Consider the following 16,388-nt stretch of genomic DNA (forward strand, 5'->3'; position numbering starts at 1 on the left):
AGGTTAAGTTACTAATTCAATGTCACAATTCTGGTGAGTGTTAGTGACAAGGTTCAAACCCAGATCAGTGATTCTCAAGTCTCAGCTCTGGAACTGAGTGTTAGGCCCTGCCTCTCTTGCTTGCTTTTTCTATGCCAGTACGGTTGGTCTGTGCTAAGATGTTTTCTTCTTATATCAAAACCTTACTACTTTTTTCAGAGTTTTTCAGCTTCCATTTGTTTCAGTTTTAGTTTCCACCCATTCCTAAAATACCTTCTACTAGTCACGTACCTTTCCAGGAATGACACTTTTGCCTGTCAGTAATGAAGGCCCTGTGTTTTCTGGCCAACAGAACCTTTATTCTGCTTATAGCGCTGATGGGAGTGGTGTTTGTTAGTTTTTGCTCCTTCTGGAAGGAAATGTAACACCATGTTTGGAATCCAAGCAGAAAGTGGATCCTGTATTGTGTAAAACATGGATGCCACTTTATTGCAGATCCCATCTAGAACCTTCCTTGGTACTATGGTCTGAATATTTGGGTCCCCACAAAATTCATTTGCTGATAATATTAGACAAGAGCCTTGGAGGTGATTAGATTGCGAGAGCAGAGCTTTCGTGAATGGGTTAGTGCCTTTATAAAAGAGATGGCAGAGAGCCAGTTCGCCCCTTCCCCAAGTGACAACACAGTGAGAAGGTGCTGTCTATGAGAAAGTAGGTCCATGGAGGCACCCGTAGTTCAGTGGTTAGGGCGCTGGCCACATACACAGAGGCTGGTGGGTTCAAACCTGTCCCAGACCAGCTAAAACAACAATGACAACTGCAACAACAACAAAAAAATAGCTGGGCATTATGTGGGCGCCTGTAGTCCCAGCTACTTGGGAGGCTGAGGCAAGAGAATCGTTAGAGTCCAAGAGTTCAAGGTTGCCATGAGCTGTGATGCCAGAGCACTCTACCCAGGGTGACAGCTTGAGACTCTGTCTCAAAAAAAAAAAAAAAGTGGGTCTACACCAGAAACTGACCGTGATGGCACTCTGCTTTTGGCCTTCCCAACCTCCAGAACTGTGAGAAATAAATTTCTGTTGTTTATAAACTACGCTGCCTGTGTTTTTTTTGTTTGTTTGTTTTGGAGACAGAGTCTTACTATGTTGCCCTTGGTAGAGTGCTGTGGTGTCACAGCTCACAGCAATGTCAAACTCTTGGGCTTAAGTGGTTTTCTTGCCTCAGCCTCCTAAGTAGCTGGGACTATAGGCACTCGCCACAACACCCAGCTATTTTTGCTATTGTTGTTGCAGTTGTCATTGTTGTTTTAGCTAGCCTTGGGCTGCGTTTGAACCCGCCAGCCCTGGTGTATGTGGCTGGTGTGCTAGCCGCTGAACTATGGGTGCTGCCTTGCCCGTGGTATTTTACTATAGCTTCCCTGACAAAGAAACCTGACTGTAGCAATTCAGAGGTATTATTATAAATAATTCCATAACCCATGGTGTGAAAGCAATACCAATTTTCTGCCACTATAGATGATTACCTAAGTAATCAATGACTTAAAAAATAATTTACTTGGCTTGGTGCCTGTGGCTCTAGCGGCTAAGGCGCCAGTCACATACACCTGACCTGGCTGGGTCAAATCCAGCCCAGGCCCGCCAAACAACAGTGACCGCTGCAATCAAAAAGTAGCTGGGCGTTGTGGCAGGTGTCTGTAGTTGCAGCTATTTGGGAGGCAGAGGCAGGAGAACGGCTTGAGCCCAGGAGTTGGAGGTTGCTGTGAGCTGTGATGCTAAGGCACTCTACCCAGGGCGACAGCTTGAGGCTCATGGGTTTGAACCCACCAGCCCAGGCCTGCCAAACAACAATGACAACTACAACAACAACAAAAACAAAATAGCCGGGCATTGTGGTGGGCACCTGTAGTCTCAGCTACTTGGGAGGCTAAGGCAAAAGAATTGCTTGAGCCCAAGAATTTGAGGTTGCTGTGAGCTGTGATGCCACGGCAGTCTACTGAAGGCAACATAGTGAGACTTTGTGCCAAAAAAAAGTTTTTACTTTTATCTCTCCCAATTCTGTGAGCTTACTGGTTTAGCTAGATCAGTGGTTCTCAGCCTGTGGGTCTCGACCCACAGGAACTGTATTAAATGGCCACAGCATTAGGAAGATTGAGAACCACTGGGCTAGATGATTCTAACTTGAGATCTTTTGTGCAATTGAAAACAGATGTTGGCTGGGGCTAGAATCATCTAAGGATCTAAGGCTGGGAACTCATGTCCTACCTTGTACCTGGCAATGGTGTGCAGGCCCAGGACTAATGAGTAGAGGATGGGGCCAGGAGGCCAAGAGCAGGGCTCCCAGGTATGCCTGCACCTAAAGTAGGGCAGGTAGGTTAATGTAGGCTGTTCAGGGGACAGGGAGAAATGAGGCGAGATTCACTCAGCATCAGAGCTGGGACGGAGGAAGAAACTGGGTAACTGCCCTGAATTCTCCTTTATTTCTTGGACTCTAGAAGACAGAGATGCCTTCAGGGGGTATACAAGAGAAGTTTTCCACTCATGTCTTATGCCTGAGCTAAGATTGAATTACTGGGCTCTGCCTGAACTTCTCCTCCACATGGCCTTTCCATGTACCTAGCTTGGACTTCATGATAGCATGGAAGTCTCTGGGTAGTCAGAATTCTTATATGGTAGCTGTCATTTCCTAGAGTGAATGTTCCAAGATACCATGGTAGAAGCTAGAGACCTCTTCTGACCCAACACTGGTAATTGCAAAATCACTTTGAGTGCATTCTGTTGATTGTGTGATAACCAAGAGAATACAAGAGGAAGGAATGCAAAAGGGCATGGGTTCTAAGAGGCGTGGTTCACTGGGAGACTACTCAGGTTTGAGTATGCCCTCCAAAGTTCATGAGTGGACACTTAATCCTCAATGCAGCAGTCTTGACAGGTGGGACTTTGAAGAGGTGATTAGGTCATGAGGGCTCTGCCATTAATGCCATTAATGCCATTATTACAGAAGTGGGTTAGTTATCTAGGGGAATTGGCTCCTGATAAAAGAATAAGTTCAGTCTTGATTTCTACTTTTGTTCTCGTGAGCATTCTGCCTTCAACCTTCCACCTTCCACCGTCAAGGCATTCTGCCTTCAACCTTCCAACCTTCCACCTCCCACCGTGGCCTTCTGCTGTGGGACAACTCTCACTAGAAGCTGGCACCATGCTCTTGGACTTTGCAAGCTCCAGAACTGTGAGCCATATAAACTTCTATTGTTTATACATTACCAGTATATAGTATTTTGTTATAGCAGCAGAAAACAGAGTAAGACAGAGACTGTCTGTGGAGAATAGCCAGCACAATCTAGACCTCAAACTGTTTTCCCTCAGGATACCCCAGTTGAAGGAAAGACAAAACAAGGATATGGCTAAGATTTCTAATGGTAACAGAAGTAGCTTTTCAAGTTCTCTTCCACCCTTTGGCTAGTTCCCAGAACATGTTCAAGTTTTTCTGCTTCAATTATTAATGCTGTTTTCTGCCATCTGGTAACTTTAATTAGTGACAGCTTCTTCCTTATCTAAGAATATGACCGTGACATTATTGCTGGGGTTTGACCTTGCTATTGCATCGATGTGAGTCTTACTCTTTCCACGTGAGGCACTATATTCATCTGATTTACAGGAGGAGTCTTTCCAACTGCCTCAGCATCATAGAATTTTTTTTTTTTTTTTTTTGAGACAGAGTCTTACTTTGTCACCCTCAGTAGAGTGACTATGTCATCATGGCTCACAGCAACCTCACACTCTTAGGCTTAAGTGATACTCTTGCCTCAGTCTCCCAAGTAGGTGGGACTACAGGCACCCTCTACAACTTGCAGATATTTTTAGAGAAAGGGTCTCACTCTAGCTCATGATGGTCTCAAACTCCTAAGCTCAGACAATCTGCCTGCTTTGGCCTCCCAGAGTGGTAGGATTATAGGCATGAGCCACCCTACCTGGCCAACATCCTAGATTTTTTATTAGGCATCCAAAAAAATTAGCCATGTGTAGTTCAGGCTCCTCAAAATCTTATGGACATTTTCATCTCTGTATTTTGGTCACATTCCTCTAGTCAAAGGGAATTTAGTGGCATTACTCAGTGACACATCAAACTTTATTCCCCAGCATGTACCAGTGGCCTTCTATTTGCTAGGATTCCTCTATTAGCTCTATAGTCCCTTCACTGCTTAACCCAAGATCTCTTTAATGTGTTCTGCATCAGAATTTTGGGAGGAAAATGGAAGCAGAAAATGTGCAGCTTTATTGATTTTAACTCATCATTTTGCAACGTTGGGCATTTTAGGGGTCCAAACCAAGAATCCTGAGTTCAAGCCACATAAGGCATAGAGATAAGGGAATGAAGATTGAATGTCAGCCTTATAATTTGCACCCGTAGTTTAAGATTTGTAGCTAAAAGAGATTACAAACAACACACCCTCCCCTTCCCCAGAGGCTGAAACTTCCCCTTGTGGAAACCTGCCTGGTGAGGTTATCACATTTGGGAGAATAAACCAGATTGTGATAATCACATGGCCAGGGTGCCATCTCCACGAGAGATCGCAGAAGGGGTGAGCCAAGCTGGGCCAAACATGTCCTTTTCAAAACTCACCCAATCAGGCAAGTCATTTTTTTCACAAGGTAGAGTAAGTGAGGAGTGTACGTGAAGCCAAAGGTCTTCTGCCCATCTTTCTGGGGACAACCTGAGGAGAGGGGAATAAGCATTTTTCCTTATTGAGTACTGAGGACATTCCTCCTCCCTCGCCCAGGGATGTTAGAGAAGCAAGACACAGCACTCTGAAATTCCCAACATTCATACCTTTCATTACGAGGAGAGCTGTTGGCCTGTGGAGACATGCCAGAGTTCCTGAATTAGGTATGTATATAACTACCCACACCTACCTCTGAATCTTTTTTATCCTGTTTCAAAAATACCATTGTAATTACCAAACAAAACCACATCTCTGTAAGTGAGGTAGAAAGATAAGGATAAAGACAAGTTGGAATTTAGGGATATGACCCAGAGCCTGATTAGACCCTTCAACTATGACCTGATAATCCCACAATCTTTTTCCATTGTGCTTCATTTGAAGAACTATTTGTTATTGTATTGTACAGATGAAGTAGGATCAAGTATCATATGTTTTATATATGATATATGAATCGGTGTGTACATGAATAGGTATGTGAATTGTCTGTTCATGGCAGAATATACATATGTAAATGTGATGCTTATGCCTTCCTGTCATAAATATTTCATTGGTTTCTGTTATGAGGTTTGAAAATGGAGGATTGGACCCCAGTGTGTTGCCTTTCGGCTACCTTTCCCATGTAATTTGCACATTAAACATGTATGCTTGCTTCTTTACAGCTCTGTAATTGTCCCATCTACATAATATATGTGCTGGGTAGACAAAGAACTTCTATTCCTTTTGAATTAAAATTTCAAAAATACTAATCCATCTTTAGGAGCAAAAACACTGATCAAAGAATATAGTAAGATACTCATTAACACCAAGTAATAAAAAACCTGTTGTAATTATGGTGAGCAGTAAGTTCTGGTGATGGCCACAGGGAAGTATGCAAAGGGCTTTACAAGTTGTAACTCTACCCCAGTGCTTTCTGACAAACAGCCAGACCCGGGGTCTCCATAGTTAGCCAACATCCCAGGAATGTTGTGCAAATTAGTTTCTGAGAATTTTTTTTAAGATCCTTTGAGCAGATAAGGAGCAAAACATAATAAGGCTTTTATCAGCCTCTGACATTTTATGTTTAATAAACACATGGATAGCACTGATCGGGTTGTTCTAGGTACGTAACACGGATTAACTCATCTAGTCCTCAGAGCAAAACTGTACATTGGAAACTGCTATTATTTCTGTGTTACAGGGGGGACATTGAGGCATGGAGAACTTAAACAGGTGGTCTAAGGCCAGCCAGCTGAGCCTCGAATGCAGACAAGCCTGGTGCTAAAGCCTATATACACAGTCACGGTGTCGGGTAATGTTGTAGTCCCAGCCATCCTTCTGCTCACTTAACCCAAAGCATGTGACTTCATCATACTGGACTTACAATCACCTCTTTTAAAAGATGATGGACATATAGCTATTTTTACTAAATATATCCTAGTGTTAGAATGAGAACAAATAAAATGGGCAATGAGCTTCTCATAATTTTTACTTTGATTCAGTACAGAATTTTAAATGTCTGTATTTTTGAACATCTTAAGGCAAATCTATCAATTGGTTGAACATTTATAAACACATTCTGGTTTTATTATGCTATTTCAATTATTGCAAGTGAGATTTAAGGCAAATTGAACGTGCTGATCAATATAACATGAAAAGGCTTTGATAAAGTTTCCAAACTTGAAGTTCTGACTCCTGCAGGCTATTATAACATTTAGCCTTGTGAACTGCTTCCTTCATATTCCACCACCTGCCTTCTTAGCAGTCTGGGTTCTGAGATGAATCCATCTTCTCTGTTGTGCTCTTGGGTCCAGGCCTTAAACTCTGGCCACAATTATCAATTATGACCACTAATTGGTAGGCTCAGCAGACAGGCTAAGGGTTGAATAGGCACCAAGAACAAAAGTAGGTTCTCTCCTTAAAACTGTGTGAATGAAAAGGTTGGGAAAGCTTGTTGCTGCCTGCACTGAATCTACTCTGGAAGAAAGAACTGCAGCCTGGCATATCTCCCAGCAAACTCAATCAAAAAGAAATCCCACTAAGCAAAATTTTTTCTTTGGGTTTTCTCAGATTATATAGATTTCTTTTTCTTTTTTGAGACAGAGTCTCAGTCTGTTGCCCTGGGTAGAGTGCTGTGGCATCATAACTCATAGCAACCTCAAACTCTTGGGCTCAAGTGATTCTCTTACCTCAGCCTGTAGGTACCCGCCACAACACCCACCTAGTTTTTCTATTTTTAGTAGAGGTGGGGGTCTCACTCTCTTGCTCAGGCTGATCTTGAACTTCTAAGCTCAAGTGATCCATCCACCTCAGCCTCTCAGAGTGCTAGGATTACAGGCGGGAGCCACTGCACACAGCCAGATTATATAGCTCTTACAGAAAATCTCACACACACACACACACAAACCAATCTATTCCAAATCCTCTGGGCCAAAATGAGATTATATTTAGACAATGGCCTTGGGTCCTACAAACTTTGTCTGAGGAGACTGGCCCCGTGACTTCGCTGGGCTTAGAGCTTACTCTATTACAACAAACGACTCACCCCAGCATCCTAGGGAGGTGGTCATGGTTCTAGGGAATTCTGTGCCCATTGTGTCCAGAGAACAAGAACTTGAAGGCAGGAGCAGGACTCTCTAGATTTGAATGAATTGAGAGAAGCCCCTCAACAACTGTGATGGGAAAAACATCACACACGACCTTTCTTTTAAAGCGGCAGTGAAATTATGAAACAGATAAGTTTTCATCTCAGCACAAAATGGGAGACATTTCCCCAAGGAATGTTTGGCCAAGGGTTGAATAGGCACCAAGAACAAAAGTAGGCGAAGGGTTGAATAGGCACCGACAAGGATGCACAGGGTGGATTTAGGTGAAAGAAGAAAAGTATGTAAATGCCTAATGGATTCCGAAACTGTGTCTTCAGCTTATCACCATTACCTTAAAAATCTGTATAATTTGATTTCTGAAAACTTCCAAATGAACACCCTAAATGGATTTGCCCTCAATCCAGAAGAATTCTATGTGTAAGAAGTTTAGTACTGTCTAGCCCATGGCAGAATACATTGAATCAGCTGAAAGCCATTCATCAAATGACCTGATTAAATGATCATATTGAATTCACGGTCATTTAACTCCATCATGATGTTTAGGGACACACAAAGCACCCTGAAAGAAACGCCTTGTGTCTGGAGATTATAACTGGAGAAACTTTCCAATTTGTGATTGTTTTTTAAAATCAAGCTCATCAAACGAACTCTTGCAACAGATAAACGTGATGTAAACATCTGTTAAAGTGAACTTGAACAAGACCATGAACTCAATGAGCATTCATGAACGTTTTTCGATAAGGAAGATGGAATTCTCTGAGGGTAATGATGTGTCTTTTCTATAAAACTCCCATTTTGTAAGCCTAGACTCTCATTTTCCTTTTTAATTAACTTGGCTGGTCCTTTTTAAAATTAAATTAATTTTTTTTTATTCCTGGGTAGGTTTATTAGTTCTTTCCATACAGAGGTCCTCCAAGTGAGGAACTCAAGAAAGCAGAGTTGAACCTTAGTTTAACTCTTAATTCCCTGGTATGTTGACTCACTGGTACTGCTGAACACAGAAAGACTCCAGTAAAGTAAGGTCTTTGATGAATGTTACAACTTTGGGGCTCTTATGTTTATTCTTTGTAACATACTGTACAGAAATATTATAGTCATATTGTAGTAGATATCTTTTAATTGATCTATATGAATATTTATAGTAGATGACATAACAGTAACATAAAGAATATGCTCTATGATTTAATAATAATAATAATAATAAAAAGAATATGCTTTGCTTTAGTTCAACGCATACAAAAGTTTACATAGGATAGCATAAAGGAATTCTCAGGAAGTGTTGGCAGCTAAGTGGCTAGACCAGTGTTTTTTGCCTCCAAAACTACCTTTTCATATAAGAATTCCATAGCATATCATAGATTTCACTAGAACCTTTGTTCAACAAACTGACATTAAAAACTCTAGTAAATTGGCTCAGCGCCTGTGGCTCAAGTGGCTAAGGTGCCAGCCACATACACCTGAGCTGGCTGGTTTGAATCCAGCCCGGGCCTGCCAAACAACAATGACAGCTGCAACCAAAAAATAGCCAGGTGTTGTGGCGGGTGCCTGTGGTCCCAGCTACTTGGAAGGTGGAGGCAGGAGAATTGCTTGAGCCCAGGAGTTGGAAGTTGCTGCAAGCTGTGATGCCACTGGGGTCATGGAATACATTCCCTCGAGAAGGGGAGACTACTATAAGTTTGGAGAACACAGCTTGAGGCTCTGTCTCAAAAAACAACAACAAAAAAAAAAACTCTAGTAAATTAAAGGCAGACATGTTTCTAAAGCTGTGTGGTGAATCTGATGTCCTAAAAAAATTGTTGATTGTAGCAGATGTGTTTCACCTGTCAAAATGATAAAATCTAGAAAGCTTTTACTTCTCCTGAAGATCACAACAATGTGGCTTTCAGAGATATCATGGAGAATGTATTCTCCAAAGGCACAAAAATAAGTTTAACTCAGTGAGCGCTGGCACATTATTTGAAATCTACCAGCAGTGTTTTTTTCTGGGGAAAACAACCTGATCTATACCCCATCTTCCCCAACCCCACCCTCCTTGCTTCTACCACCTCTGGTATGTAGAGGTGGGTGGTATCTGTGTCATTCTGCTAGCACTTTATCCTTTTTTAGATGCGCAACAAGTATCACCACCACAAAGATGATAGATTATTCCAAAGACCACTAAGCAAGATTCATTCTTCTGAGAATTCCAGCCTGCTGAGCTTGCTCAAGACTCCCTCACTGTAACCTCACCCCACTCGTGTATTCCAGACCCAATTTCAATTTCCAAAATTTAGCTACCCACAGTCAATGGTGGTATGAAAATATTAAATAGAAAATTCCAGAAATAAACAATTCTTAAGTTTTAAATTGAATATGAATTATATGAATATTTATAGTGGATGACATAACAGTAACATATGAAACCTTGCTCCATCCCACTCTATTCTACCTGAGATGTGAAACATCTCTTTGTCCAGTACAACCACACAGTCTATTCTACCCATCAGTTTGTCACTTCAGTTATCAAATCGACTGTCCCGGTATTGAAGTGCTTGTATTCAAACAACCCTTATTTTACTTCATAATGATCCCAAAGCACAAGCATTGAAATGTTGGCAATTTGGATATGCCAAAGAGAACCCATAAAGTGCTTCCTTTAAGTGAAGACTTGAAAGTTGGCTCAGTGCCTGTAGCTCAGCGGCAAGGGCACCAGCCATGTACATCAGAGCTGGTGGGTTCGAACCCAGGCTGGGCCTGCCAAATAATGATAACTACAACCAAAAAATAGTCAGGCATTGTGGCAGGCACCTGTAGTTCCAGCTACTTGGGAGGCTGGGGCAAGAGAATTGCTTAAGCCCAAGAGTTTAAGGTTGCTGTGAGCTGTGAAACCAGAGCACTCTACTGAGGGTGACAAAGTGAGACTCTGTCACCCCCCCCCAAAAAAAAGTTGAAAGTTGTAATAAGAAGTTTGGAGAACACCTAGGATACTAAAAGTAGACCTGCCTTTTGATCCTGCAATTCCTCTACTAGGTTTATAACCAGAAGACCAAAATCACTTTACAGCAAAGATAGTTATACCAGGATGTTTATTGCAGCCCAATTCATAATTGCCAAGTCATGGAAGAAGCCCAAGTGCCCACTGATCCATTAGTGGATTAATAAATTGTGGTATATGTATACCACGGAATATTATGCAGCCTTAAAAAAGATGGAGAATTTACCTCTTTTATGTTTACATGGATGGAGCTGGAACATATTCTTCTTAGTAAAGTTTCTCAAGAATGGAAGAAAAAGTATCCAATGTACTCAGTACTATTATGAAACCCATATATAATCACTCACACTTTCATACAAAACATAAAACACAACTATAGCCCAGGATGAAGGAGGGACGAGGAGGAGGAGTAGAGAGGGAGGTTGGATGGAGGAAGGGTAAACAGTGGGACCACACCTATGGTGCATATTGCAAGGGTACATGTCAAATCTATTAAGAGTAGAGTATAAATGTCTTAACACAATAATTAAGTAAGTAAGGTGAAGGCTATGTTAACCAGTTTGATGTAAGCATTCCAAATTATATATAAAATCAACACATTGCACTCCATAAATGCATTAATGTATACAGTTGATTTAATAAAAAAATATAAAAAATGGAAGTTGTAATAAGGAAAGAAAAGAATCATATGTTCAGGTTGCTAAGATCTACAGTAAGAATGAAGCTTCTGTCCAAGAAATTGTGAAGAAAGAAAAAGAAATGTGTGGCAGTTTTGTTGTTGTACCTCAAACTGCAAAAGTTATAGCCACAGTGTATGATCACGGCTTAGTTAAGATGAAAAAGGCATTGTTTTTATATAGAAGACATGAACAGAAAAGTGTTCCAATTGACAGCTGTCAGGTTTGGTACTAACTGTGGTTTCAGGTATCCACTGGGGTCATGGAATATATTCCCTCGAGAAGGGGGGACTACTATAATTTAAAACTTTCTAGTAACCTTGTTAAAAAGGTACGCCAGGTATAGTGGCTTATGCCTATAATCTAGCTAGCACTTTAGGAGGCCAAAGCAGGAGGATGGCTTGAGCACAGGAGTTTGAGACCATATCAAAATCCCCTTTCTCCAAAAATTAACAAATTAACTGGGCTTCATAGTATGTGTCTGTAGCACCAGTTCTTCAGGAGGCTGAAATGGGTAACAGAGTGGATAACAGAGTGAGGCCATGTCTCTTAAAAAAAAAAATTAAAATAAAAAACAGGTAGGGCAGCACCTGTGGTTCAGTGGGTAGGGCGCCGGCCTCATATACCGAGGGTGGTGGGTTCGAACCCAGCCCTGGCCAGCTAAAACAGCAATGAGAATTGCAACAAAAATTAGCTGGGCGTTGTGGCAGGCAACTGTAGTCTCAGCTACTCAGGACACTGAGGCAAGAGAATTGCTTAAGCCCAAGACTTGGAGGTTTCTGTGAACTGTGACACCATGGCACTCTACTGAAGGTGACAAAGTGAAACTGTCTCAAAAAAAATTAAATAAATAAATAAATAAATAAAAAACAGATAACAAAGATATTTGTAACAGAATGTTTATTGCAGCCCAATTCATAATTGCTAATTCATCAAAAAAGCCCAAGTGCCCATCGATCCACAAATGGATTAATAAATTGTGGTATATGTACACCATGGAATACTATGCAGCCTTAAAGAAAGATGGAGCCTTTACCTCTTTCACGTTTACATGGATGGAGCTGGAACATATTCTTCTTAGTAAAGTATCTCAAGAATGGAAGAAAAAGTATCCAATGTACTCAGCCCTACTATGAAACTAATTTATGGCTTTCACATGAAAGCTATAACCCAGTTATAACCCAAAAATAGGGGGAAGGGGAAAGGGAGGGGAGGAAGAGGGGAGGTGGGTGGAGGGAGGATGATTGGTGGGATTACACCTGCGGTGGTGCATCTTACAAGGGTACATGTGAAACTTAGTAAATGTAGAATATAAATGTCTTAACACAATAACTAAGAAAATGCCAGGAAGGCTATGTTAACCAGTGTGATGAAAATGTGTCAAACGGTCTATAAAACCAGTGTATGGTGCCCCATGATTGCATTAATGTACACAGCTATGATTTAATAAAAAAATAAAAAACAGGTAAAGTTAATTTTAATAGATTTTATATAACCTAATATATCCCAATTAACCTATAGTTTTTACTCAAATGTCACCAATTATCTCACTAATTATTTTTTTCTGCCCAAGATCCCCTCAAACTTCCTTTATTTTGAAACATTTTCTCAGTCTTTGATTTTCCTGACCTGGACGTTTCTGAAGAGTCTTGCCCAATTACTTTATAGACACCTCTTAATTTGGGTTTGGGTGACGATTTTTCTCATGATTAGATTAAGTGTCTGTAGTTTGTGACAAAGAACTACAGAAGCTATGTGTCCTTGGTGCGTGGACATTAAAAGCCTACTATGTCAATTTGCCCCCACTTGATCAGGGGACATTAACCAGTTCTTCCCCCGCTTTAAAGTTACCAAATCCAGGAGCTGGGTTCTTGATCCAGCTGTAGCACAAACTGCCTTGGACCACAATATAACCTCATTGAGTCTCATGACTAAGGCAAGGCAATGCCTCCCACGCACGAGAAGACCATTAGGCCTAGTGAAGTAGGTTTGTCTGAAACCAAGAGACTTTCTATCTTGAATGGAAACTATGGATAAGTGGGCCCTTCCGCTCACCCTCCACCCTTCTACCGCCCGATTCCACCAAGACTCAGAGTTTCAGTAGTGCCTTCCAGAATGATTCAATTTTCACCTTAATCCAATCAGCCTTTGAAGCAATTTGCAAGGGAAATGAGCGTTAATTCCCCCACCCCTCACCCTCTGTAATTGGATTTTGGTATCTGACTTCCCGTACAGGACAGAACGCTCTAAAACCTCAGTGTCAGTAACAGACTGAGTCATTAGCCCTTTCCTCCACCAGCTGCTCTGCTGGGCCTGGTCAAGCTTCTCGAGGCTGACGCTATGGAGCTCCGCCCGTCGGCCTTGGAAGAGCAGTCTCGCGGGTGGGCACGTCCAGAACCCCACATGCCGGCAGGCCTGAATCGAGAGCAAGCCTGGGCCTGGGCGCTCGACAACTTCGAGGCGCTGAGCCGCCCCTCCACTCCGTGCCCTGGGCTCTGCGGAAATGGGGATGCTGAGGCGTGCGGGCCCCAGTGCTGGGATGACTCGGGGCTTGGAAACGTTCCCCAAGTTGAGAAGGGCCAAAAACGCTGTCGAGACTCACAGGCTCCAGAACTAGTGGCTGAAACCACAAAGGAGGTACATTCCCATCAAGCAAAGGATGCTACGTACAGTGGGATGCGATGGGGCCTGACCCAGCCAGCAGATGCCCGCGCATGCGGAGGTGACCAGACACACGGGCAGTTCACCAGGAGCCCAGGGCATCCCCGGAAGCTGCTAAAAACCAAGATTTGAAATACAGAGGAATCTGGAAAGGAGAGGAACCCCAGTCTTGCTTGCCACCCATAGCAAGGCCTACTTCAACTGATGCCCTGGAAGGACTCTGAGACACCCCAAGGGGGGCCCCTTACGGTCCCTGTGTGGACTTTTTACTCTACAGCTGTGCCCTGCGTGTCCAGAGCCTTGAGATCTCTACTGTGGAGATGATTCCTTATTTTGTTCTTCTTTTCGTGCATGACTTTCAGTTAGAAAAACTCTCCATGTAATTAATATGTTAAGGAATTTTTCTTTAAAAAGTAATAAACTTACTAAACAACTAACTTGTGGGGAGATACTTTGAGATAACGAAGGTAGTTTATCAAACTTTTGTCCTCTAATTTTAGCATCCTTTGGTGAGTCTTGCTTGAAACAAGTATATTGCAGTGTTTGCCAAATGGTGATTTTCTATTTTTCACCATTCCTTCTATATTTATTAGTTAAAATTCTACTACAAAGGATAACTTTTTCTTCCTCCCTATTTGATTACTTGTGATAGCATGGACTTGTATTTTATTCAATGGGTTATAACTCATTACTAAAGTTATTTATTTTCTTGCCCAAATTGGCCCCGATGGGCCATTTGGAGCCCCTGAAAGTTGGTTCCTGTGTTCTTTCAAGATGTCATCCTCCAGGAGTACTTCCTTATTTTTTGGTACTTTAAATTTTCCCAGGCTTACCTTGCTTTTTCCTTGCCCAGACCTGGAATCAGCCATTAATGAGAATCACCAGTTCCTTTTAGTGAAGCCTGGCACGTAGAAGACAACATCTGAGCGTTCGATGTACTGATTGCCTCGAGATATTACTGTTGTCAGACTCTCTCCGAGAACCGAGCTAGGTAATGTATGTATGTATATACATCTGTATTGTGCGTGCACGCGTGTACACACATGCTCACTTAGATTTACATCTATATTTACTTCTATATAGATCTATGTAAGTAGAAAACTCTGAGTTCACAATGCCTCTGATTCCAGTCCAACACCACAGTGTTCACTAATTTTCTTCTTTGCTGTATCAATAACTCTGTTCTCCAACAGCAAGTAACCTGGCTCCCATTATTTGTAATATATTACCTCCTTGATCATTCTCCTGAATGTACCATCCTCCCATAAGCCATTACCACCCGTTTCCTTACATGGAAGCCCTCCTCACTACACTTGGGCTGAGACATACTATCTGCTGTCCTGTGAACGGGATGCCTTTCCCATCCCACTTAGGTTCTAACACTTTGTGCCTCCGTGCCATTCTCCTCTCTTATCCACTACCTGAAGTCCATAGCCACGTGCAGAATAGTAGATATCTAAGTGCAGGCAGGGTTTTGCTGGCAAGGAAGAAGGGGAAAGTGTATTCTGGATAAGCAACTAGCAGTGCCTGCTACAAGAATCCATTGCCATTTGGAATAAGTACCCATTTTCCTCTGGGGAAAATGCCCACTCTTGAACCAAGCACGGTGGTCAAGGGCTTGCAATATGGTTAACCTGCCTTCATTGGACCCCGGGATGGGTCTGGCCCCACTCATACCACAAGGGCAGTTTGAACACTTGAAAAGTTCCCCAAAGGAAAATGGTAATTTGAAAGTTTTGGTATTATTGTCACTATTTTTCAGATGTGGAGAGAATAGACTAGATAAGCAAGTCTGGCATAGAATTTAAAAATATATCAGGGTCCAGAGGTTTTTTTAAATATTATTGATTCTTCAATTTTTCCATTAAGTTCCCACTTAAAATCCAAAATTATTTTCTTTGCCTCATCCCAGTATTGACAGTAATGACAGTATTTTCACACCTGTAATCCTAGCACTCTGGGAAGCTGAAGCGGGTGAATCGCCTGAGCCCAAGAGTTGGGAGAGTAGGGCACCAGCCCCATGTGCCCAGGGTAATGGGTTTGAACCCGCCCCAGGAGAGCTTTGCCTGAAATTGCTAAAACAATTATATAGAAATAGAATCTCTTTCAACTGGTATTGCTAGGCCTGTAGCTGCTGATTATTATCAAACCACCACATCTGAAAATGAAGCCAACATGAAGGAAAGCAGATTTGTGACGAGATATTATTGTTGTAATATCCACACATCAGTGCTTAAGCGTCTTGACCCATCCATGCCTAAAGCTAGATTCCTTGGCTTTACTTATGTGAACCAATAATTTCTCCTTTCTGCTTAAAACCAAAACAACTATAACTGTTACAACTGGACTATAGCTGGTTTTTATATTTCCCCAGAAGGAGACTTAAGTACTATAATTCTTTCTTTCTTTCTCCCCCCCCAAGTCTTGCTCAGTGTCCTTGGGGATGTCCTAAGATGCTGAGGCATCTTAGCTCACAGCAACCTCAAACTCTTGGGCTACAGAAATCCTCTTGTCTCAGCGTCCTGAGTAGCTGGGACTACAGGTACCTGCCATACTCCCAGCTAGTTTTTCTTTTTTTTTTTTTGGTAGAGATGGGGTCTCGCTTTGCTTAGGCTGGTCTCCCAACTCTCTCTCTCACTGTCTTTTTTTTTTAGAGACAGAGTCTCACTTTGTCGCCCTTGGTAGAGTGCCCTGGCGTCACACAGCTCACAGCAACCTCCAGCTCTTGGGCTTAGGCGATTCTCTTGTCTCAGCCTCCCGAGTAGCTGGGACTACAGGTGCCCACCACAATGCCC

The 16,388-nt window shown here is 42.2% G+C and overlaps 1 pseudogene; it reads right to left on the reverse strand.

The window, feature by feature from the left end:
- LOC128589703 (heat shock protein HSP 90-beta-like) overlaps positions 1-13,212 on the reverse strand; it is a 35,077-nt pseudogene extending 21,865 nt beyond the window's left edge.
- Between the last annotated feature and the right edge of the window lie 3,176 nt (positions 13,213-16,388).

The sequence above is a fragment of the Nycticebus coucang genome, chromosome 7, assembly GCF_027406575.1.
Source record: "Nycticebus coucang isolate mNycCou1 chromosome 7, mNycCou1.pri, whole genome shotgun sequence".
Classification (NCBI taxonomy): Eukaryota; Metazoa; Chordata; class Mammalia; order Primates; family Lorisidae; genus Nycticebus; species Nycticebus coucang.